This window comes from Wyeomyia smithii, chromosome 3 (assembly GCF_029784165.1).
Source record: "Wyeomyia smithii strain HCP4-BCI-WySm-NY-G18 chromosome 3, ASM2978416v1, whole genome shotgun sequence".
Classification (NCBI taxonomy): Eukaryota; Metazoa; Arthropoda; class Insecta; order Diptera; family Culicidae; genus Wyeomyia; species Wyeomyia smithii.
Window position 1 is genome coordinate 91,823,523 of NC_073696.1, and position 24,178 is coordinate 91,847,700.

General features: G+C 36.6%; 1 protein-coding gene across 4 annotated transcripts in view; it reads left to right on the forward strand.

Moving 5' to 3' along the window:
• The window catches only part of LOC129727357 (protein numb), a 97,623-nt gene that overhangs the window by 16,752 nt on the left and 56,693 nt on the right, over positions 1-24,178 (forward strand). Inside the window, exon 1 of one of the 4 annotated variants that reach the window (XM_055685127.1) lies at positions 13,183-13,908. The exons of the other annotated variants lie outside the window; for them this stretch is intronic. The gene's annotated coding sequence lies outside the window, so the exon portion shown is untranslated. Of the gene's footprint in view, positions 1-13,182; positions 13,909-24,178 lie in introns of those variants that run through there. 4 annotated transcript variants of the gene reach the window in all.

Below are 24,178 nucleotides of genomic sequence, written 5' to 3' on the forward strand. Positions count from 1 at the left end.
CTACAGAGGCTGTGTACAACTATTCGTGTCGGTCAGGGTTGCCGATAATATTTTGAAAAATCTCGAAGAATTATGAAAAAGAAGTTTAGAGTACTGAATTACAAGTGAAACATAGCTCACATTCGTCTCAGTTTCGTGGTAGCGGAAGATAGAGATGGGTAAATATATGGTATACTGTAACCCCCATTAAAGAATTCCTGGAAAAGAATTTTAAAAATTTACTCTTTCAATGTTTTCAAAAAAGATAAAAACAAAGGAAACTTGCGCTGATGAAAAATCTGGAAAAACTGGCAAATATAGTTTTAGACAGTTTTAGGTAGACGCCAACTGTCAAAATTTGCACAGTAAGAAGGTGTTTTATCGGCCGTATACGGGCTGCAAGAGATGCTTTTCGCTAGCAGGAAACATTTCATGAAGGCGAGAACAGTAATAAAATGTTTATGGGTCATACCATACGAAGTGTACATGCCACTTGGACACGACCATCACTGATTTTGTTTAAAGTTGGAAGAATTATTCATCTACTGTCTCTTTGGAAACAGCATCTTGAGATATAATTACGAAATTCAGAACTATTTTCGTGAAAATGCTATATCTCGAGATTGGCTCATATTACCTCTGGGTGATAAGTGTTCCTTCCGTAAAATTTTCCAAGAAATACGATGAAACCATCAAATTTGAAATAAAATTAGCTGCATTTGCCGAAAAATGCAAATTTAGTTTTAAAATACAAAAAAAAAAAACTATCTGGCAACACTCCCGGTCAAAAATAATATTTTTTCTGAATTCCTTGGTTTATTTTTTTCAAAATTCACCTATCACCATTTGTCGGGTGTTTTACGTCTATAAATTGTAATAAAAATTAATTACGAAGTTTACAACTTTTTTCGTAAAAATGTTATATCTCGAGATTGGCTCATATTACCTCGAGATGATAGTTGTTTCTTATGTGAAATTTTCAAAGGAACACGATAAAATTATCAAATTGAAAATAAAAATGGCTGCATTTGCCGAAAAATGTAAATTTAGTTTTCGAATACAAAAATAATTTATCTGGCAACACTTCCGGTCGAAACTTATATTTTTTCTGGATTCCTTGGTTTATTTTCTTCAAAAATCACCTATCAGTATTTTTCGGACATCTTACGTCTATGGATTGTAAGAAAAAGAAAAATGAGATTTTGAACAAAAAATTGCGTGACTTTGCATTAAACAGGGGGTCGTGTCCAAGTTTGTGCTTTTTCGTGGTCACTTCATATGGAATGACCCATATAACAGTGCTGCCGAGAAGTGATTTTCAAACCTAACATTCATGTTAATTACTGAAAGAAAGAGAAAGGCTTTGTTTCGCAGAAAATCTCTATTGCGAAAAATTTTTGAGTTCTAAAGCTTTCTTGTCTGAGGAAAATAACACAAAAAGTCATTCTCTGTAAGGTTTCGCTCTATATAGAGCACTATATAGAGAAGTACGAAAACAGAATTTAGATCTACCAGCCAAGCTACAGCCAGGCCATGAACAATAAAATCGCATTTGAAATTTGTGTATCCGTTAATAACCAACTGCATCCATAGAAGTCTAAAGTACTTGCTTTGATGACAATGGCAAGGCAGCATTTTTTGTCATCTCAAAGAGAGCGAAAAGTAACGACAATTTTGCTACGGGAATCTTTTTCGTATCCAGGGAAACATTTTTATTTTTACCTGCTGTTATTGTACAAAACTTGAACTTGCCTTGAAATTGAACTTTTGAACAAAACTTTTTTTGAACAAAACTTGAACTTTTTTGCCTTGAAATTGGCTCGAAACGGTGTTATGTCTTGATGAGCATATTAGATGCTATCGATGCGTAAATGAGAACCAGAACATCATTGACTAAAACTTTTCGAAAACTTCTGCATATGATCTGGCACTGCTGCAAAGGCTTATTATCACTTGATTACATACACGGCTTTTTCCACACGGCACAAGTGAAGCTCGTATTTCCTTTTTCCGTGGTTAAACTTTCGTTTTACCTACTTATTCATGCTTCAAAAGATTATAGTTCCCATTTCTAGAACTTAGTCCGCATGTCCGTCTTTAGTGCAAAACACCGTTTACTCGTAGACTTTCAACTGAAAGTTCAGATGCAAATTGTCTTCCAGTGAAAGGTCAGCGTTTCGGTCGCTGCTAGTGCCAAAGGCGGATCCTGTTTCAGAAACAGGCACCAACAAATTGTTATACCTAACGCCTGGACGTTGCAATACAAACGAAGAACGAATGAATCGATTCTGTTTCTTGCGATTCCCGTGCGAAACTACCTCCAACCGACCGTCAAACGGCCTCATTATCCCCTCATCGTAAGGTTGCGAGTTTCTCGAGCAGGACAATTGGCTTTCACACAGTGACAAGTGGGGTGAAGTGATTTCGCGCAGGCCCTCCCTTTCCGGGTGAAACGTGTGGCAGGCATGGCAGTCGAGTGAAAAGGGACTCCGTTTCACCAGGAAATACGGATAGCCGTCTGCATGGCGCACGTGGCACAGTGAACTGTGCCAGTCGGAACTGTCAGCTTTCACTGGTCGTATAAAATGTACTGTCCTGTCGAACCACGGAGGGATAAATCAATTGCAAAGCAATTAATATTCAACGCGTCGCGCTCGTGGTCTCTATTGCATAACGGCGCTGATTAGCGAAATACGTGATCGGGTACCGGGCTTAGGACTTTTTCTTGGTGGGTTGGTACCGGCGAGTGACCTATCTTACAATCTAGTTTCAGTGCTACGCCGATCTGGGTGGTTCGCTGTTCCTTTGTGGTTCTATCTCTTCAAAGCCAGGATTTTTGAACGTTAACAGAAAACTCATCTGATTAAACTAAACAATTCTAGCAATCCCTTTTGGAAGATGAAAATTCCAGTGATTGGTAACTGGTAATTTTCCCCCAATAATTGCATCGGGTATTTCCCACAACGCACAAGCACGTGCACATTTCAAACGAGCGCCCAACGATACAACATTTTCACGCGGAAAAGCGCACCAACTGCAGAAGCGCTCGCTCTGACATTTGCTGAGTGTAATCACATCCACGGAAAGACAACTATAATTCCATTCCATGACTAACGGTCAAATGGTGATCCGTAATCAAATCGGAAGCGAAGCGGAAGAGCACTCGAAACGATTGAGTTTTTTCTCTCGTTATTTTCCCACACTCAATCTATGACGATGTTTTTCCTGTCAGAAAAGAATAATAAACATTGATTTCGATGAGTGTTTAGGTAGAATTTTTGGAGTGATAAGTTTTCGATTAGAACGGTAAAAAACGGCTTGATATGAATCCACGCCGGGTGAGGGATGGACAAGTTTTTAATTAAGTTTTCGATGGAAACTTTTTATTTGTAAACAAATATGGATGGATGCCCAAGAAAACTTTTATTTATCACGCATAGGTGTTGATGTATTTGCAAAAGTGATAATATATGAAGATGAAAACAATTGGTATCAAGGTTCTTACAAAAAAGATTTATGACAGTTAAATTCAAACTTTATTCTTAATTCACAAAGCTGCTTGACAATTTCAACTATTGGATAAACAAAACTGCTTTAACTGTACCTACATGTACCTCTTGCATATGGTCAACCCAATCTAGCACGAACCGTATCAAGTTGCACTGCCGTTCCTATTTTGGTGCCCTTCTAAGGCGAATCAGACTCAGATTTCCAAAGTTCGATTGGCAACAGTACTCGTGCACACCGGCTGTGTCCTTGGTTGGCAGTAGCACACCGACTTGTCGGCCTCACGATACTTAACCCATGCCACCGGCCGTAAACTTGTGCAACTCTCTGTTAGGTTTTGGATTCGGATGTCAAAACAAAGTGGGTTGCGGTTTAGCCCCTGTATGCCCTTGTTGTTCATGAAGCTGCACGTTAAATGAAGTTGCACGCAGATATTTATCAGCAAATAATTAATTATGTTATGGTTAGCATCTACTCAAACTCTGATACAAATCTAATTTATGACAAAGCAAACAATGACTTGCTTAAAACTTGCTAAGATAAAACAACCTTATAAATAATTGAAACATCGCCTGACAACTACAATTGGCTTAAAACTGGGAGGAATAAATAATTTAGTCATGAAAGAGTTAAAGGCGTCGAGAACTGAACTTAAACTGATTTAAATTTAATTCAACGCCAAAACACTGTACTGCTTTCATTTCAAAAACTGATCTTGTGATTTAGAAATCGTTTGATTTGTTTAATTCTAGCACCAACAAGAAACTTGTTTTTTCAAAATCTTCACAAAATCCGTTGTTCACTTGCTTACTACCACACGAAAGTGCATTATCCTTTGTTGACGATGTTTCATCAAGATCAACTTTTCCAAAGGGTGTATTCCGAAATTCGCCATTTAAAAGGAAAAAAACTGAGTGAAAGTTCATGAAAACCCTTCGAGTAAAATAATTTATGGAACTATTTTTGAAACACCTTCGAGTAAACACTATTTTAACAAATAAAAAAAATTTTGATAATAAAACTTTTTTTTCCTTAGAAGTGACCATTTTGATTTGTTCAGAAGAATTTTAGGTAAATAAATTGTGCATCTGAAAAATTCATTTGCAAAAAAAATCTGAGGTGGCCGCATTTTTTCCAAATCACTTTTTCAAATATTTTTTTTCCAGTGTAGGATTTAGGGATTTATTTTTTTTAATATTTTTGAATGGAAATTAGGATGATTTCCTAAAAACTGTCCCTTGTCAACTTATCTCTAACTCTTGCCAATACCGAAAGATCATGAGGCAAAACTGGAACATGAAACTACGTAAAAAAATAAAGTTCTTGTTAGAAAAACTGTTTTCCCTTAAAAGTGTCCACTTTTGTTTGTTTAAGAAACATTTAGACATCTAAATTTTTTGTCTGAAAACTTGTTTTGATGAAAATCGGTTATAACCGATTTTTTAAAAACGTTTTTGTTTTTGAAATGATTGTTTTCAGTGTAGAATCACAAATTCAATTTTTTAAATATATTTTTATGAAAGTATAAACAGTTTTCTAAAGGTCATCGCTTGAAAACTTTACTATAATTTTTGTCATTGTTTAGATATATCGGTTTAAAAAACCAACTTCAGTGAGAGTTTAAAGAGTAATGTTGAGAGTAAGATGAGCAATGGTGAGAGTCTAAAAAATAAATATTAAGTAATATTATGTAAAGAGTAACAGGAGAAATGCATAGACTGAAAGAAGCAATGTGAAGAGAAAAAAAAGAAATGCTAGAAGTAAAGCACGTAACGTAACGAATAAAAAAAGTCACATAAAAAGTGAAAAGAGTAATGTAAAGAGTAAACACCAGTATTGAAAAGATTAAAAAAAGTTATTGTTAACCGTAAAAAGTAAGGTAAAACGTTAAAAGGTAATGTAAAATGGGAAAATGTAATGTAAAACTCGAAAAGAAATGCATTGATTAGCATATAAAAGTATTGTTGAGCATAAAAAAGTTATGTAAAACGAAAAAAATTAAGTAAAACATAAAAAAGTATTGTGAAAAATAAAAAAAATGTAATACGTTGAAAAGTAATGTAAAACATAGAAAAGTAATGCAAAACGTAAAAAAGTACAAAGAGTTAAGAGAGCGAAGAGAGTAAAGAGAGAAAAAACAAATAAAAAAAGTGGAGAGAGTAAAGAGAGTGAAGAGAGTAAAAAGAGAACAAAGAGAGTAAAGAGAGTAAAGAAAATAAAGAGAGTGAAGAGAGTGGAGAGAATAAAGGGAGCAAAGAGCGTAAGGAGTGTAAAGAGAGTAAAAAGAGTAAAAAGAGTAAGGAGAGTAAAGGGAGTAAAGAGAGTAAAGAGAGTAGACAGTAAGGAGAGTGAAAAGAGTAAAGAGATTAAAGAGAGTAAAGAGAGTGAAGAGAGTAAAAAAGTAGAGAGAAAAAGGAGTAAAGAGAGTAAAGAAAGTGAAGAGAGCAATAGAGTAGAGAGAAAAGGGAGTAGAGAGAGTAAATGAAGCTATGAAAGTCAAACAATTCAAGCGTGTAAGGAGAGTAAAGAGAGTAACAAGAGTAAAAAGAGTTAAGAGAGTATAGAAAATAAAAATAATAAGTGTGTAAAAGGAAGTGAAAAAAAGAGAGTAAAAAGAGTAAAGAGAGTAAAGAGAGTAAAGAGAGTAAGGAGTGTAAAGAGAGTAAGGAGTGTAAAGAGAGTAAAAAGGGTAACAAGAGTATGAAGAGTAAAGGGAGTGAAGAGAGTAAAGAGAGTAGACAGTAAAGAGAGTAAAAAGAGTGAAGAGATTAAAGAGAGTAAAGAGAGTGAAGAGAGTAAAAAAGTAGAGAGAAAAAGGAGTAAAGAGAGTAAAGAAAGTGGAGAGAGCAATTAAGTAGAGAGAAAAAGGAGTAAAAAGAGTAAATGAAGCGATGAAAGTCAAGAGATTCAAGAGTGTAAGGAGAGTAAAGAGAGTAACAAGAGTAAAAAGAGTAAAGAGAGCAAAGAGAGTATAGAGAATAAAAATAATAAGAGTGTGAAAGGATGTGAAAAAAAGGGAGTAAAGAGAGTAAAAAGAGTAAAGAGAGTAAAGAGAGTAAAGAGAGTAAAAAGAGTAAAGAGAGTAAAGAGAGTAAAGAGAGTAAAGAGAGTAAAGAGAGTTAAGAGAGTAAAGAGAGTAAAGAGGGTAAAGAGAGTACATAGAGTAAGAAGAATAGAGGGAACATTCATGAATGACGTAGCATTTGAGGGGGAGGGGGAATTAGCAGTTTTGTGACGAAATGTGACGATGGGGAGGGTGGGGGTGGCAAGTCAAGCTACGTAGCAGATACGAAACTGATAAAAAAGTTTGTATTTGTTCTAAATGTTCAATTCTAATACTGTTTTATCTATTTGGGGTCATTTTTGATACCTCCTTGTCTTTTCTTGTTTATAAATGATTCTTGATATTAAAATTTGCAAAAAAATGGCTTGGAGGGGGGGGGGGGGGAAAGTTGTTAAAAAACTACGTCATTATTTAGAGGGGTTCGCAACTTTGTGACGGAATGCTACGACGGGGGAGGGGGGAGTCAACAAAACCTAAAAAAAGCTACGTCATTTATGCATGCTCCCAAAGAGAGTTCAAATAGCAAAGAAAGTAAAAAGAGTAAAGAGAGTAAAGATAATAAAGAGAATAAAGAGAGTACAGAGAGTAAAGAGAGTAAAGAGAGCAAAGAGAGTTAAAAGGGTGAAAAAAGTAAAGAGAGTAAATAGAGTTAAGAGGTTGAAGAGAGTAAAGAGAGTAAAGAGAGTGAAAAGAGTAAAATAGTTGAGAGTAAAGAGAGTAAAAGAGTAGAGAGAAAAAGGATTAAATAGAGAGTAAAGAGAGTCAATAAAGCGAAGAAAGTCAATAGAGTAAAGAGACTAAAGAGAGTGGAGAGAGTAGAGAGAGTAAAGAGAGCAAAGAGAGTAAAGAGAGTAATGAAAGTATAGAGAGTAAAATTTGTAATGAGAGTAAAGAAAGTAAAGATGGCAAAGAGAGTAAAGAGAGTAGATAAAGTAAAGAAATTAAAAAACGTAAAGAGAGCAAAAAAGAACAAAGAGAGTATAGAAAGTGGAGATAGTAAAAAAAATAAAGAGAGTAAAGAAAGTAAAGAGAGTAAAGAGAGCAAAGAGAGTGAAGAGAGTGAAGAGAGTCAAGAAAGTAAAGAAAGTAAAGAGAGTAAATAGAGTAAAGAGAGTAAAGAGAGTAGGCAGCAAGTAGAGTAAAGAGAGTAGACAGTAAGGAGTGTAAAGAGAGTGAAGACAGTAAAAAGAGTAAAGAGAGTAAAGATAGTAAAAAGAGTAAAGATAGTAAAGAGAGTAAAGAGAGTAAAGAAATTGAAGAGAGTAAGGAGAGGGAATAGAATAAAAGAGTAGTGAGCAAAAGAATAAAGAGAGTAAAGAGAGTGGAGAGAGTAAAAGAGTAGAAAGTAAAAGGAGCAAATAGAGTAAAGAGAGTCAATGAAATAAAAAAAGTCAAGAGAGTAAAGAGTGTAAAGGGAGTAAAGAGAGTAGAGAGAGTAAAGAGAGTGAAGAAAGTAGAAAGAGGGAAGAGTGTAAAGAAATTCAAGAAAGTAAATCAAGTAAAGAGAGTGGAGAGAGTAAAAAGGGCAAAGAGATTAGATGGATGGGTAGTGGCAGTAAAGACAATTATGAATTTAAATTTTTTTTCAATTTTTTGAACACCAGACTTGAAAAATGCAAAGTGTTTAGAAAGTGGAATATAAAATGTTTTAAAAATTTAGTGAACGAATGTTTAACCGAAATAACAGTTAATTTTTAACTAGCATTTACCTGTTACAAAATTTCAGGGAACAAGGAAATCGTTTCTTAAATATACACATTTAAAAATCGGTAAGTTATTAATATAAAGACGCTCAGTTTAGAAAACATTGCTGTTTGTCTAATTGAAATTTCGGAACAAAATATCCGAAATATTTTAAACAATGTAATCATCGGTGTGCATTCCCCCGGATCATGTTTTTTATTATTGTTTGCTAAATTTTCAATAAATTGAGGTTCAGCCGTGATTACGCACTAATATGCTCGAGAATAGTTTTTAAGTGTGTAATTTTGGTTCTTTGCGTTGAGTTACGTTGCAGTAATTGAAATTACCCTTGTTTTTTATTTGAACGGGCAAAGACGAACCTTTTTTCTTACCTGATAAGTTAATATTAGTTTTTAATTAATTATTCAAAAACTTAAAGTAAATTAAAAGTTTTATTTATTTATTCAGAAGTAAAAAAAGGAAATTGGACGCAAATCATATGGACTCTTTGAACAGCACAAAAAAGTGCAACGAGAAAAACGAACCTCGCCTCATATCATTGAGTTCTATTTGTTGTACGAATCATATGAGACACTGATTACCATCTAGCCTAGACAACCATGATTGATTTTTTAGTGATTATAAATCACTCAGCTTTCATAATGTCGGTAATCAAGGTGAGCATGTGGAGTACTATCGGAACGACGTGTACCCTAGAGGCAATTGAAAATAAATGAGATTATCATTGATGCACTCCGAAGAAAGATGAAATATAACGAACGCCGTGTTTATTGATTTTCGATTAGCCTCAAAATATATTCACGACGTTTTCTTTCATCGGTACATGAAATGCTATTTTCTAAGGAATGTACTGTTTCAGATGTTAACTTTCCTCTATGCTATTACGCTGACTGCAGGTTTGATCAATACTCCCTCATACGAATATTTAATTTTGACGCCGTAGTCTGTCCCGCTCCGGGTTGACGCACTCGGGAGAGGTGATATTTCACCTGTACATCCACGTCCTATGTGTGGTGCGCTGCATCCAAAAGGGTTACGCCTTATCTTATCAAACGGCATGCCGTTCGAAGCAGTGCGATAAGCATGCGAGTGCGTTATGAAGTGAGTAAGCGTTTCTGATCGTCTAACCAAACAACTCGCAACGAGCTCGCTTGCGTTTAAGTGGGAGAAGGTTTCGTGGAAAATATGGTGCATGCATTTAACACCTAAGCCACATGAATTATGATAACGCTATGGTGACTCTCGCTGCATTAATTATTCTAATATCACTATGACGGGTGTTTTTATCAATAATAAGTACTTGATCTCACATTCTAGATAGTGTGAACTTCTGTGATATACATAGAGAGTCAAGAATTATAGTCACATTTGCATTTCGAAGACGTAAATTTGCTTTATGTTTTGATCCTGCGTAGGTTTCGAAAGTTAAGTAGTGACACACGTTAGTATATCGATTTATAAGTTAAGGAAGCATTTTAGTTGTCATGGGTAAATTCACGAAAATTTTGCATGCAAGTACTGTGTTGACAACTTGCATGCTAGATACCCGATAATGTTGCAAGCTTATTATTATGCTTATTTTAGCGATTGATAAGTTACAAATTATAAATAAACGAATGTGGAATATTATTGATTTTTTAAAATTATTTTGTAATGTACAATCAAGAGCAGATGTTGCGGCGCACCTTGTAGCTGCGGTTGTACAACGATTAATTCGGTTCCGATGCGACCAACACCAGTGAACCTTTCTGCGATCGCGATTTTATCACAAGCACGCTGAACGGTTTTTTCCCCGCTGGTGTTTGTGTCGAACGTCGTCGCTGTTGCATACCCTATTAACCAGCCAGCAGCGGAGAGCGAGTCCGACTGTGGGAATTATCGTTACAAAAACGTTGTTTCTTCTGCTGCATGTTGTCGGCATGCTGCACATGACGAGTAAGGAGCAGAGCAAGAGAAAGAGAGTGCGAGTGCAGGTATCGAGTAGCTATAGGAGGTTTGCTTTGGAGTTAGTTAGGGTGCAGCCGTAATAGGAATAATCACAAAACACGCTCTGCAACGAATGGGCAACCATAGCGTGTAAACACTTATACACAGATGCGCCATGAATGGTTTACTTCCATGTGCAAAAGAAGCAAACATGAAACAAGCAGATGAATGAACTTTTTCCACATCAACCATGTTCATTAATGTGATATTTCGAATCGGCTTGTTAATAAGTATTAAAAGAAGAGAAAAAAATGGAAGAGAAAAACCATTTCGATATGACCGGTTGCAACTGGGTTCATGTTCGAAGTTGAGATCTTTCTATGGTATGGGCAGCGTGTTTGCGTGGTAGCATTCTACTTGACCCTTGAAGGACTGGGGTTCTTGTTATATTCGTAGATTTTTTATATTTTATTACCGAGAGCTAAAAAAATCGATTTTTCCTATGTTAAATCCAAAAAACTTGTCTAGTTGTATAATTTTTCGTGAAACCTGATGCTTTTATATTTTTGGCAGGTTTCTTAGGACCCTAACTATCAGAAAAAAAAGTTGTTTGACTTTATTTATACTTTATTTATTTGGTTTTAATTTTTTTTTGTTCTTTGGAAGGGAGATTTTTCAGGCACATTTTGACATTCAATCATCAAAATACGCACTTTTATCTAATGCTATCGCCAATTGAATATCGTCAAAAGATGAGAAGTTTAATGGGGAACAACTTTTCCAAAGTAGGTAACGTGATTCTAGGTTATTCGTTTTTTACTGTGAAAAAAAGTTGCATTTTCATGTTTTTACAGTCAAATGTTTATTCGCCGCATCAGAGAGTATTATAAATTGAACGAAACTTAATTTTTATGCGGACCTAATACAATTTTGGGAAGCCCTAATGAGTATAGACTATTTTGATGTCCCGAAGGAAAAGCTTTCTTAGGCTCATAATAACCTCCTTTATAAGACAATTTCAAGGTCTGCTGTTAGAATGTTATTAAAATTGATGTCTTGAAGGAAAACATACTGGCACAGTATCGCACTGAGCTATATGTAAGTTTGTTAAATACCTTTTTTTATATTGAACTTTAGCGAGGTCAGATTTATGCCGATGTCCAGTAATTTTTAGCAAAAGGTATAAGTTCTTCGATAGAAACATTAGGACAAATCGCTGTACGATTGCGCGCTACATACGTAGTGTAATACCAGACTGGACTAATGCTATTGGTCAGCTATAACCAGAGCCGGATTTAAGATTCTGGGAGCCCGGGGCCCAGTTTTAAGTGGATGCCCCTCTCCTAAAATCCGACTCTGGCTATAACGACCACTCCGTTATCTTGACTTAGTAAGATTAAATGAGGGTAATATGCAACAAAATATCAAAAAATTGGTCGCAGTGACGAAAATATCTAACACGAGAAAAAATTGCGAGGTAAAATGCTCGGCAAAATATGTATTTCATTATGGCTCATAAAAAATAGATAATCAATATTGTGAAGAAACTGGGGGTACAATTGATTTGTTAAATAAAAATAAATAGATAAATAATATAATACATAATAATAAAATGAATAAATAAATAAATAAATAAATAAATGAATAAATAAACAAATAAATAAACAAAAAAACATATAAATCGATAAATAAATAAATAGATTAGTAAATAAATGATTAATTAAATAAATAAATTAATTAATAGATATAATTTAATTCACACATAGAATAAATAAATGTCTGGCAATTTTTAGCAAAAGGTATAAGCTCTTCGATAGAGGGCTACTAGAACCCTCTGAAATGTGGAGAACAAATCCCAGTACGGTTGTGCGCTTCATACGTGGTGTAATACCAAACTGGACTAATGCTATTAGTCAGCTAAAACAACCACTACGTTATCCCGGTTTAGCAAGATTAAATGAGGGTAATATGTCACAAAATATCAAAAAATAGGTCGCAATGACATAAAACCCAACACGTAAAAAAAAACGAAATAAAATTGTCAACAAAAATATGCATTTCTGTACAGCTAATAACTTTTCAGAAAATATTGAATATGTGGAGAATCTTGGAAAACAGTTATATTGAATATTAAAATTTTAACGAACTTGCCATATATAACTATTTACATTTTTTTAAATATGAGAGATAGAAATATGACACCTTCGATAAAGTTGCAAGCAAAAGTATCTGATACAACTTCTCTGAAGGCACTGGCTGTCTATCACATTGTCTTTGGTATCGTCTAGATGCACCAAAATTCATAAGAATGGTTGAATAACTATAACCTTTCATTTTTTCCGGTTTGAGGTTTTGGAATGCACTTTTTTTCACTTCGGCGACTAGTATTATTCAAACAAGTTTTGCCTCCAGGACATCAAATTAATTCGGGCTTAAAGAAGTAACCATTAGCTGAATGGTTGGAATTTAGAGGTTTTGTTGTATTTTTGTTCGTTTTATTTTGATATCAGTGCATACATTGATTTATGTTTTGCGAAAACTCCATCTTAAAATATTTGATTCATGTTCACTGGTGAAAAGTAAATTAATAATAATATCTAACGTTCAACATAGTTTTAGTGCTTTCTCAGAGCATAGAGAGCAATGGCCTAATCCTAAAGCACACACCCGCCAAACAGGTCGAAGCGAGGTTTGTGCCCCAATAAATTCTAGACTAAATAGTCGGACTCGCAGACACTTTCCTATCCTTATCAATTTGTTTATTTATCAAACCACTGCACTCAGCAGCGCAAGGGCGAATCAACAACATTTTTGCTTCTTCTTTTCACTGCCACTGGCAGCGAGCGGCGACGGTTGGCGGCTCTGCGGGAACCAGTTTCCATAGGCCAAACGGTCGCTCTGTGCGTATATAGTTTTGTTTGCTTTTAGTTGGTGTTGGTGTGGCCCACCTCTATAAGCGGCATAGTGAACGGCTGGCTTGGCCGTCGTCGCCGGAGAGTTGAACCGTTTTCGTCAGCCAGTCAGCCAGTCAGTCAGTTGTTTGAAGTTCGACCGTTACGCGCGGCGTTCCGTAGCAGCCGGAGTCGGTGGATGGATAGTTTTGTTTCGGGGTGTTTCGTTGGGTTTTAGAGTTCGCTCGCGATCATCGATCACGTGTGTCAGTGAGATTTCGCGGATTTGCAAGTGGTAGCCGTGGTGTAGTCGCTGTTGGCGTCGTTGTGTGGGGGACCCAAGTCGCCAAGTGTTCGCTGTGGTGCCTTTCTTCTTGTTTTGTTTCTATCCTCCACCCCCTTTTTGGGGACAGGTTTGGCAAATAAGATCGGTTGACTGGGATTTTGGAATATCGTGATAGATTCGTTAAGTTTTGCGCGGATGTGATGAAGAAATCGCTTGGTTTGTTGAAGTGACGCCGCTAATGTTACATACTTCTTGGGGATTGTCGGTGCTGTTGTGACGCAATCAAATTCGATTTGTTCTGGGGAACGTGGGTATCGATTTTGCACACATAGAAGGAAAAAAACCTTGCCAATAAGGTGCGCTATAAAGGCTAGAGGCCGTTCGAAGGGGTTGGAACTTATTTGTGCCTCGTGGATTAGCTTCCGTCGACCGGATGTATGTTTGAAACCGCCTGCAGACCTGTTTGATTCGAGGAAAATTGAGGATTCGTTACACCCTCCTACAGTCTCGGTTGGGTTATAGTTGTCCTTCGTGGGGCGTAAACATATCAGGTAAACAATCTCGAATATCGATAGAGGCGTGATACTGTTGTGTGAAAGTTCGATGTCAGCTAAGATAATGGATGCATTGTTTTAATCACTTATTTTTATTATGCTATGATGATATCTTGTTTTGTCTACAATAATAGAGTTGCCGTGTAAAATTACATATGTTTGTCAAAGAAAAAAACAATGTTCGTCGAACGAAACAAAAGTCGTGAAAATGTTTACTACCATATTTACGAACTGAATTATTTAGTTATTACTACCATATTTACTACCATATTTACGAACTTTATTTTACTACCATATTTACGAACTGAAGAGTGGAAAACCTTTTCACTCATTTCCTTTCGATGTTCACTTTGATAGCCGATAATCACGGTTCATTCTGGTTTCTGCATCACTGGATGTTTCTCTCCAATTACTGGTTGTATAAATTAGAAAAACTAAAATTACCTCCGGTCCATTAGCCGAGGCCTTGCCCTTTATAACCTTGTGTGGTTTTGCTCGAATCCTACCATTACGGCGTTTGCTTGCTTCCCGGGTTTGCCGTACTTAGCCGAAGTGTTCGCTCAGATTCAGTTTGCATATTAAACAATAGTGGTAGACAAGGTTTCCAGAATCCAGCATGAGATATAAAAATAACCATTTTCCTGCTTGGAACCGGTTTATGATTAGTCGCTTGATTTTCTCGTGTATAGCCCGAGCTCAGGTTGTGAATGTTATAGTTTTATCTATCTCGCTGTGAAAGACCACGCGATCTTTTTCCACTCAAACCCATAAGCAAATGTCTGTTGCTTAATATATAATGACAAATATTATTTATGAATGCTCATAGTCCGCGGTTTGGTTGTTGCCATAAATCTAGCTATAATGACTGGATATTGAGTTTCAGAGATTCGATCACATCATTAACGAAAAATCTCACCGGTTTCGTGGTCGGTTCGTGAGTATGAAATCTCATAATTGAGCTTGACCTCGGTCGATGCTGATAACATGAATATATGGATGACCATGGAAAACCAGTACGTGGAATTTCCCGCAGCTCAAAATTTCTTTAACCTTTCTGAAATTAAAATACAATCTCACTACACATGATACGTGTATACACTGGCGTTATAAAACGTTCTTTGTTCCACGGCTAGTCTGAAGTGCATACACATATCTACCATGTGCGCTTTGGCTTCAAGGCGCAATCATTGCAGCTCAATTTTCATGCTAATGGGCAGCATCGACAGTGACCACGACAACGACGACACGGTGGACGATGGGCCGCAACAACCACTTCGGCGCATTCCGAGCACAGCAGAAATCGTTTCTGCGAACATGTTAAACATCTGTCATTCATACCATCGTGTAAAGCCTTCAGTTCTCGGCGATGACGAACGCACAAACAGCGCAGACAGTAAAACGACCATTCAACGGAGCTTGTATCTGGTGAATACGTATACGTACATGTGAAACTTCGGCATTGATTCAGAAAATTCATGGGAAATTAGCTTGTTTCGTTTAACCATAACACGGAATTCGCGATACTGTTCGAAACCGCAGATGCAGCTCAGAAGCAGTTGCAAACATCAAATGCGCTTAGTAAAATTATTGACTTCCAGTGTTCAACAGTTCGCGGCTGTTTTGCTGGCAATGATTCTATTTTTTTCAGTTGAAGAGTTGTTTTCAATTATACACAGTTGGATGGAACGTCTGCTTGTTCACAATATTTTTTTAAACTTCACCAAATTTCATCCCGGCCTTTAATTATTGGAATATAGGAACCGTTCCAATATTCTTCTCAACATCTGTATTCATTCGATCGCTCTTATTTGTCCGCTTATTTACCGCCGAATTTTACAATTTTTCCAAAGTAAAAGTAATTTTAATTTCAGTTCTCGATTTGGTCGAGTAACCGGAAGGTTTACCTTGGAAAAAAAACTAATGGAATTGGAAGGTTAATTGGACAAATAAGAGCGATGAAATGAATATAGGTATTGAGACGAATATAGGAGCGGTTACCCTATTTTAATTTAGTTTTTATTTCATGGTATTAGAAATTTTTATAGAATTTGTTTCTATTGTTTGTGTTTTACCACAATTCTGCTTCAATATTTTTTACTTGCTTTTCTTATTGTGTTTTTTCATATCTTTACTATGTCTGTATTAAGCGCCGACACGCTCCAAGCAATCTTTAATGTTTGTAGCGACATTGCTCTTATGTATTTGGTACCTAATTTTATTTTGATCGGTTTATGCGTAATTTCATCCCAGTCCCTTTTGTTATAAGACTTCCCGGAGAAACGGGAAATAGTTTTCTGCAGGGAATTGTAAATCTGGCGCGATATTGGCAGGAGGAACGAGGTTTCAAAGATTCTTTCTTTCCTCTTGACAAAGTAAGTCCTTCGTAGAATAAAACTAGCTAAAGGCAATTGTAGAAGTGTCTCTAGGAAATTGTAATTGGTAATATTGGCAGGATTGGCTCGTTATAGTAGAGTAGTAAGCTTAAAACGGAAGGGTAGAAACTTATACACAAGCACGGATATAATGATAAGCATGTCGCTTATTTTCAATAGTTATATTGTCAATAATATGAAGTGCGAAGTACACAAAACGGATTAATTCTTTTTAGCGTATAATTTTGTTAACCGTTATGAGTTTGGCAGGGTACTTGGGTATCAACAAAGTCTATCTTTTCAAACTTTGTTGTTTTAAAAAACAAGGTTAACTTCAACTCAGCTAGCTAAAACTCAATAGAATGATCTTAGCTAGTGGAAATAAACCATTTTTCATTGTCAGGCTGTTTATTCCAGCTTTTTATAGGTTGGTGGGGGGGGGGGGGGTAGGGGGGTGTCTATCCGAAAAAAGGGACTCTGAAATTTTTTTACCCCTAATTTTTTTTCGTGTTGGGTATTTTGGTCACTGCGACCATTTTTTTGATATTTTGTGACATTTTCCTCCTTTTAATTTTGCTAAGTCAGAATAACGTATCACTATTGAAAGTGGTCGTTGCAACCTGACCAATAACATTAGTCCAGTCCGGTATTACACTTCGTATGAAGCGCACAATCATACTGGGAATTGTTCTCCAGATTTTAGAGGGTTCCAGTAGTCCTCTCTCGAAGAACATATATCTATTGATAAAAAATGCCGGACATCGGCATAACAGATGTTCCGAGTTTACTTTTTCCAAGCCACATACTTGACATGTATCATCTTGAAGGTTTTTCATAACCTTCAAATGATAGCGGCTAGGACAATGCCCTGTTATTAAACCAGTATACGTGCTTACAAGGTTGCGTATTCAATTTCGGGGTGTCAATTTCATTCAATTTGCCGCGTGCTGATAGCTCGCTCTACAAGTATAATTTTTTAACATGATGTACGACAAACTTGCAGTCCTAAAGTAATGCTACAAGTTTGTTGACGAAAGCAATGCTCTAACTCTTGTGCCTAAAGTGTAGGAGCCCATATTCAGCGGTATGTTAAATTTTTTGTCAAGAGTTACTCCAAGGTATTTGACATTATTTGAGCGTATCAAGAAGCTCACCTATTAGCCTAATGTCATTAAGCATAATTTCTTTTCTACGTGTAAATGGGACGATAGTGGGTTTTGATGGATTTACATTTAAGCGTTCCTATCGCACCACGAGAAAATAATGTTTAAGGCAATTTGCATTCGGTTTGCGATAATATCATCATACCTGCCATGAACAATAATGACAATATCATCAGTAAATTCAACTATTTCAAAGCCTTCTTCCATCAGTTTTTTGATAAGATCATCAACAATTAATGCCCACAGTAGAGGAATCCCTTAACTGCACGGAAGGGTTCCCACCTAAATAAAATGCTTCTAACTTTTTCAACTATTGACCGATTTCAAATCTAGGCCCGTCCAGAGATTGTAAAATTTGACTATTTTTAGCATCCGGAACCGACTGGAACCGGAGACCGCATCTGGTTCCTGCAAACACGGATTTTCGAGACCATTTTCCGTTGAAACAAATAGTACTATTGTCAGTAAGACCGGACAATAAAGCAAAGCAAAGCCTTGGTGCTACATTCCGATTCGGAACTTGACCTTCTGTTTATTTATACACAGACTTCGCAGCCGACTGTTTAGTGTACAGGACAATTGCGGGGCTAGCGCCACAATCCTACTGACACTAACAGTATCTCCCGAGCCGAGACTCGAACATACGACGACTGGCTTGTTAGGTCAGTATCGTACCTCGAGACCATCTGGCAGATGTAAAGTAATGTAACCGGATGTAAGATGTAAAACCGGACAATATTGGTATCAAAATTTATGAAATCACTCCAGGAGTTGATTCTCACTCATTTTGAGTTCATAATCTGAGTTATCTTCGGAATGGCCATTCCGGAGCAGATTCCCGATCTTGAATTTGGTTCCGAAGAACCGTATTTTCGGGAACCATATAGGGCCAACGGCTCTTTAGGTCTCGTATGCTAAAAATAACAAACTTTCCAATTATTTGACGGGTCCAGATTCAAAATCGGTTAGTATTTTTTACTTTATTTTGTTTAAATATTAGTTTGAAGCTGTTCTTGTAAACTTAACAGGTAATAGATCACCTAATTTATTTAAAATATTTTTCAATAACTTTTTTTCTCTAGATATTTGACATAGAACTACATCACACATCGAGAGAGGGTGTAAAATAAAAACCTAAACATTTAAATCTAAAACCTATACATCGAGAGCGTCACGAAAACTGTCGAATTTCAAATGCTTATAACTCGGTTAGTTTTTAACGGATTTCCTTCGTTTCTGCAGCAAGCGATTCAAAAATTAGCTACGTTTCTATCAAATATCGGGATATAGTAAAGTTATGAGGATAACTACTGTAATATTGAATTATTTAGAGCCATGTCTTTAACGCAAATTTTTACCAACCAGAGCTGAAAACAAATCCAAATGTCATCTAATATTAGTATTTTTGGAACCAGGATGATCTCCAGAGGTTCGACCTTAGACGTCCTTTTGAATACGAAATGGACACGAGAAGACACCTTGGAATGGCCGAATATAAAATTGTAGTATGGGAACTTTTGGAATCGCGACCCCAGAGAACGGAAATGTACTACAGACTTTATTTTACAATTCAAGTTGGCAATTTTCGGTTTCCGAAAAAAGCCAAAAAATTACCGATTAGCAAGGTATTGCTGAATTCCAATGATGCACAAAGACTGAAAATCAACTTCGGTGACTTCCGGTTTCCAGAAAATGAATATCCCCGAAATTGAGATGATGTTCAGAGGTCAGACATCGATTCCAGACTTTTTTGCGAAATCCAAGATGGTGAGTTCCGGCTTCTAGAAAGTAGCCTGAAACGACCATATACCATTCAACATGGATACTTCCGGAATCGACTTTCGGCCCAATATTACCGAATAGCACCAAATATGGACACAGAAGCTAAATATTACCTCGAAACAGCCAGAATGGTTAAATAGCACCTAATATGAGTGTTCCTGGAACCGGGATAGTATCCAGAGGCCATAAAATGACCCAAGTTGTCGTTTTGAATCTTCTTACCAGTGTTGCCCAATGTTCATCTGTACTGGAGAGGTAAAAATCTTTTTCATCAGAATTTTTTCTTCCAAACATTTGTACTGAGACCTGTACCCATAAAACTTGTGTCTCTATCAGGCTTGTGCTCTCACACTGGCGAACAATGCGACGCAGAGCAGTGAATTGTGTGTACAGTAAGGTCGCTTTTTACGCGTTTTTTTTTTTACTCGGGTTGCTTTCCTCCATTACTCAAAAACGGTACACGATATCGACCTCATTTCAATCACGTTTTCCGTTTTAGGCCACGAGTGACCATAAATCAGTTTTCAAAAAAATTCACAATTTTTGGTGTAAATACTCAAAATTTCAAATATTGAATTTTGGTCTCTAGATTGGCCACTATCATATTCAAACGAGGTTCTAACGTTTTAGGACGGTTTTCTTTATTATATTTGCAACTCAAAAAAGTCGTTTTTTACGCGGGCCCATACAAATTTGGAACGCATCTCCCGCGTAAAAAACGACCTTGGTGTATCTGTTTGTTACCAGGTTTCTTCTTGGGTACAACCATGCCTGTATCCTTGAAACGCTTGATGGTCCTATAGACGAATAATCTGCTTAAATTCAGATGTGACAGCTTCCTCCTAATCTTGATGTTAGTCAATCCTTGCAGGTCCAAATCCTTATTTGTTCTCTATTTGAATCTATTGCAATTTTTTTGAGAGCGGAACTGAAAAGTGACAGTATTTATTCCGAATAAACAGTAAACTCTTCACTCTTCCAAAACATTCTCAGATTTCTGTCATGTTGTGATACAACGAGGGGCACTCGAAAACGTGTATCACTTCTATGTTGCCACCATGTATAAAAAAAAGAAAAAATCTGTTTTTTTATAGATAAATCTGTACTTGTGGCAACACTGCTTCTCAAGGTCACCACGTTTTATTCAGAGAGTTGTTTTGTTAGTGTTGGATGAAAACATATTGATACTAGATAGTCTATCGTAATCTTAGCGTTTATAATTAAAAAAAAAAAACTAGTAAAAAAGAGAAGTTCGCTTCGAACTTATCATTTGCGATCACTCTTGAATACAATAATGCAAATGAAAAGCAGCCTTCTCTAGTTCTACGTCAATCAATCGTGGTTTTGCCCTTGGTACCCCTCGGCAGTCTTGGCATACTCATCGTGTGTAACAAAGAGGCTCATATAATTTGCATAGAACACAGAAGCATGTTGAAAAAAAAACGGATGAGTTGATTATTTTTTTCGTGCGCTGGAAGCAAATGCACACTGTGTAAAGAAAGCCAAATATGCAATATCAGAAAGCTTGTATTGTGAAGAGCAAGCGCACAAAGCTCTCGCAGAGAGACTTTCTCGTTTACAACTGATAAAATATAGATAGCGCACATGTATTGCTCATTGATAAGGGCACTATGATGAAAATTTCAGCTATAGTTAAAAATTTTTCTGGCTGTTTCCTTGATAACCTGTTCTGTAGCGTCTACGTAAGGCTCTGCGCTATGCTCACTGTGTTATGCTCACTGAGTTTTTTTACGATCACGGTGCAGGTCTATGATAAATTTAGCCCAGACACAGGTAATTTACTCAACAGCACGCAGCTTTGGCTCTCCTACTCATATTATAGTTATATTCCACACTCTCTACGCACAAAGGCACCACTCAAGAAGGTTGTGCTTTTTTATTTGCTCATTACAATGCCTACTAACAAACTGATGTGAAGCAATTTATGTGTTGAAAAATGCACAAAGATGAGTAAGTGGACAAGACTGCCCCTCGGTGTCATTTTCAACCAATCAATTATTTTCCACTTCATGGAAGTTAAATGTTTTGATTCCCATGTTTTGCCTTGGCTTTTGTTCGGCGAAAGGTACCTTAATATCATTAGTGAGACAGTTTCTGAACTAGTGTTATTTTTAATTTTTTTCCAATTTTTCTAAGAAAATAAACAAATAGAAATGTTCAAATCAGTTCAGCCATTGCAGAGAAAGTTTTCTAGATTGAGATACATGAGATGCGTTTCCTGCTAACTCCAAATTTAATCACAACAATAACAGTTTAAATTTTGAGAATATTTTTGAATCAATTTTCCGAAGTTAAGATGCGGGTAGATTTAAGCAGAAGGCTCATATAATTTTTTGTTCGGAAAAATCAAGACAGTTCGATCTAAAGTAATAATTTTCTGATACTGCAGTTTATGATTATTTTTTTTCGATAGTAACTATTTAAAACAATTTGTTGAAAATCAATGTTCTGGGGCACTGAAAAATCTGAAAAATGTATTTTTGACATAATTTCGACACTTTCAGGAATGTTTCGAGTTGGTGTTGGTGTTGGTGACATTATAGAAAAAAAAACGACATTGCGATTTACTACGCATGTAAGAAAGAGATGCCAGATAATTGTTTACGAACTAAGCCCATGCGGTGGTGGGGTAAATTGACTCTTCGCAATGAAATAAATCAGCGAACATTCTGCAATGCAAAATCTGTTTTCCACTGATTGACAAATAGAAAACGGTATCCAATGAATGGCGCATGATTTTTTTCAGAAGTAACAAACAATGTTTCACCATGAAATTTGACGCGCACGTAGAACTTTGTATTACAAATATCGAAAGGATGATCTAATATTGTTTCTTATTTTTCGGTGATTATTCGAAACGCCATAATCACTATTTTTTTTCTTGTTCCTACTATAAATCAGCGCCGTTCGGCAAATTTTTCACTTTGAAGTTTTATGCTTGCGTCAACGATGTTTTGATTAGTTAGCAATTACAACTTGAAAATAACCTGGAGATGTATTTTGCAGCTTCAGTCTAACAAGTTGGCTTGCTTTCATGGAGTTAAATAATACTTCATATAGCACCAGTACTTGTTATAGTAGCCTTCAATTTTTGCGCTTTTCTGGTGATAGAGATGTCATGGAAAAGGTAATGTCAACTAAAATCTATAACTGAAGGTTGTATTAGAGAAGTTATCCCAACTGTTCTATAACAACGTGTGTTACTTGGGTAGGTATACTGATTCCCAAATGGACAAACTCGTACGTGTAATTCAATAACAATTTTTACCACAAAAGATCAAAATAATGGTCGCAGTAGTCCAAATCTTACAAAAAAATAACAATTTTACGAATTGATTGCTTATAGCTGCAGATATATTTAACTGCGCATAATGCAGCATAATAAAATAACTCCGCTGATGGCTCAAAGTTCCACTAACAAGAAGACATATGAATTATTAAAAAACAATCCCATATTCAATCAGTTAAAGTTTTTATTTTCAATTTCAACTTGCATTGAATCGCAGCTTAAGCTCTGGGGAATGTGCCCGCTGTCGCCGGTACTGGTATGCAGAAGCAGTTCAGGAATTTCACCATTCCATTCAAACAAGTTTATTTGCCGTGCTGTGCGGGCTACAGGACGGGAGGAGGTTTAACTTGACAGGTTTTCAGAGTAAAGAGCAGCATGAACCTGCCTCTCGTGATCGGCGGTTAAACTGTCGAATACATCGATAACAAAAGAATTATCGTTACTGTTGCTAGCGCTTCGGTAACTTTGACGGGGTTTGGAAACTGTCAATCAGTTTCCCATCAGCATGAGATAAGGAGATAATTATAAAATCAAGTTACAATATAAGCTCATCGTTGCTGAGAAATAAAAATCAATACTTCTTGTAGCTCTCATAATAATTTTTATCACAGCTCATTTTTTTGCAATTTAAATTTATACGATAATGGCGCACTTTTCTGCAGCTCGATTGAGAAGCCGATTATCAACCATGTAAACACAAAGTGCAGATAGGCGGAGTTTATTGCAACGGCAGCGTGTAGCGGCATCGTAGCAAATAATGTAAAATTGCTGCATTGGCGTCCGCCTTCTGTCCTCTTTTTTTCACTTATTGCAATCAACACCTAGTCTAGGACAACAGAAGCTGGCTGCTGCGGTCTGCAAACCGTCCGTAACACCGAATGACATCACACTGTCAGCGGTCCACGACGTGCAGGAGTGGCCAGAGCTCTGGGAAAACCGGTTTACTACAGGGCAGTGACGATTCGAAGATGGCCATTGCGAATATGCTCGGGAGGTTATCGCACTAAAAACAGGCATTCCAGAACTATGATTCAGCCGCCGGATGGACAGTTTGGAATGCATTCCGGTGGATTGATACCGATCGGTTGAAAGGTTTACGGTTTGAACGAATAATCAGTTCGGGAGGTCTGATGAATCATTGTCCAGGGGGTACTCAATTACTTTTGTTGGATTGACAGGTTATTGGATATTGCTACTCAGGTGCAGGCCTCAAATTGACTTTTGAAAAGGATGTATCTCAAAGACATTCCCATAATCACGCTTGATTGTGAATTTTTTTCATTGATTAAATAGAGTGATGACACTCACAAATTCAGGCGAAACATGAAAAACATCCACCTAATCAAGTTTGTAGAGTTTTTTTTTCAATTTGGAAAAAACTGCTAGGTGGAAACTATAATCACTATACCGTTGTAAGGGAGTTTCGTTCTCATGTGCGGTGTTTGGTTTTCGTGATTTCCCTGGGGACCGAGCCACGAGCTAGTTTTCATCACTTTCTTTCTCCGTCTCACAGCAATGGTCTTTATGAAACACTTATTCCAATCAGGGCGACTTTCTTTGATCACGCACTGGTTGAAGGTCACGAACTGTTGTTACTCATAAAGATAAAGAGTTTATGCGTAATTTAATATATACCGCTA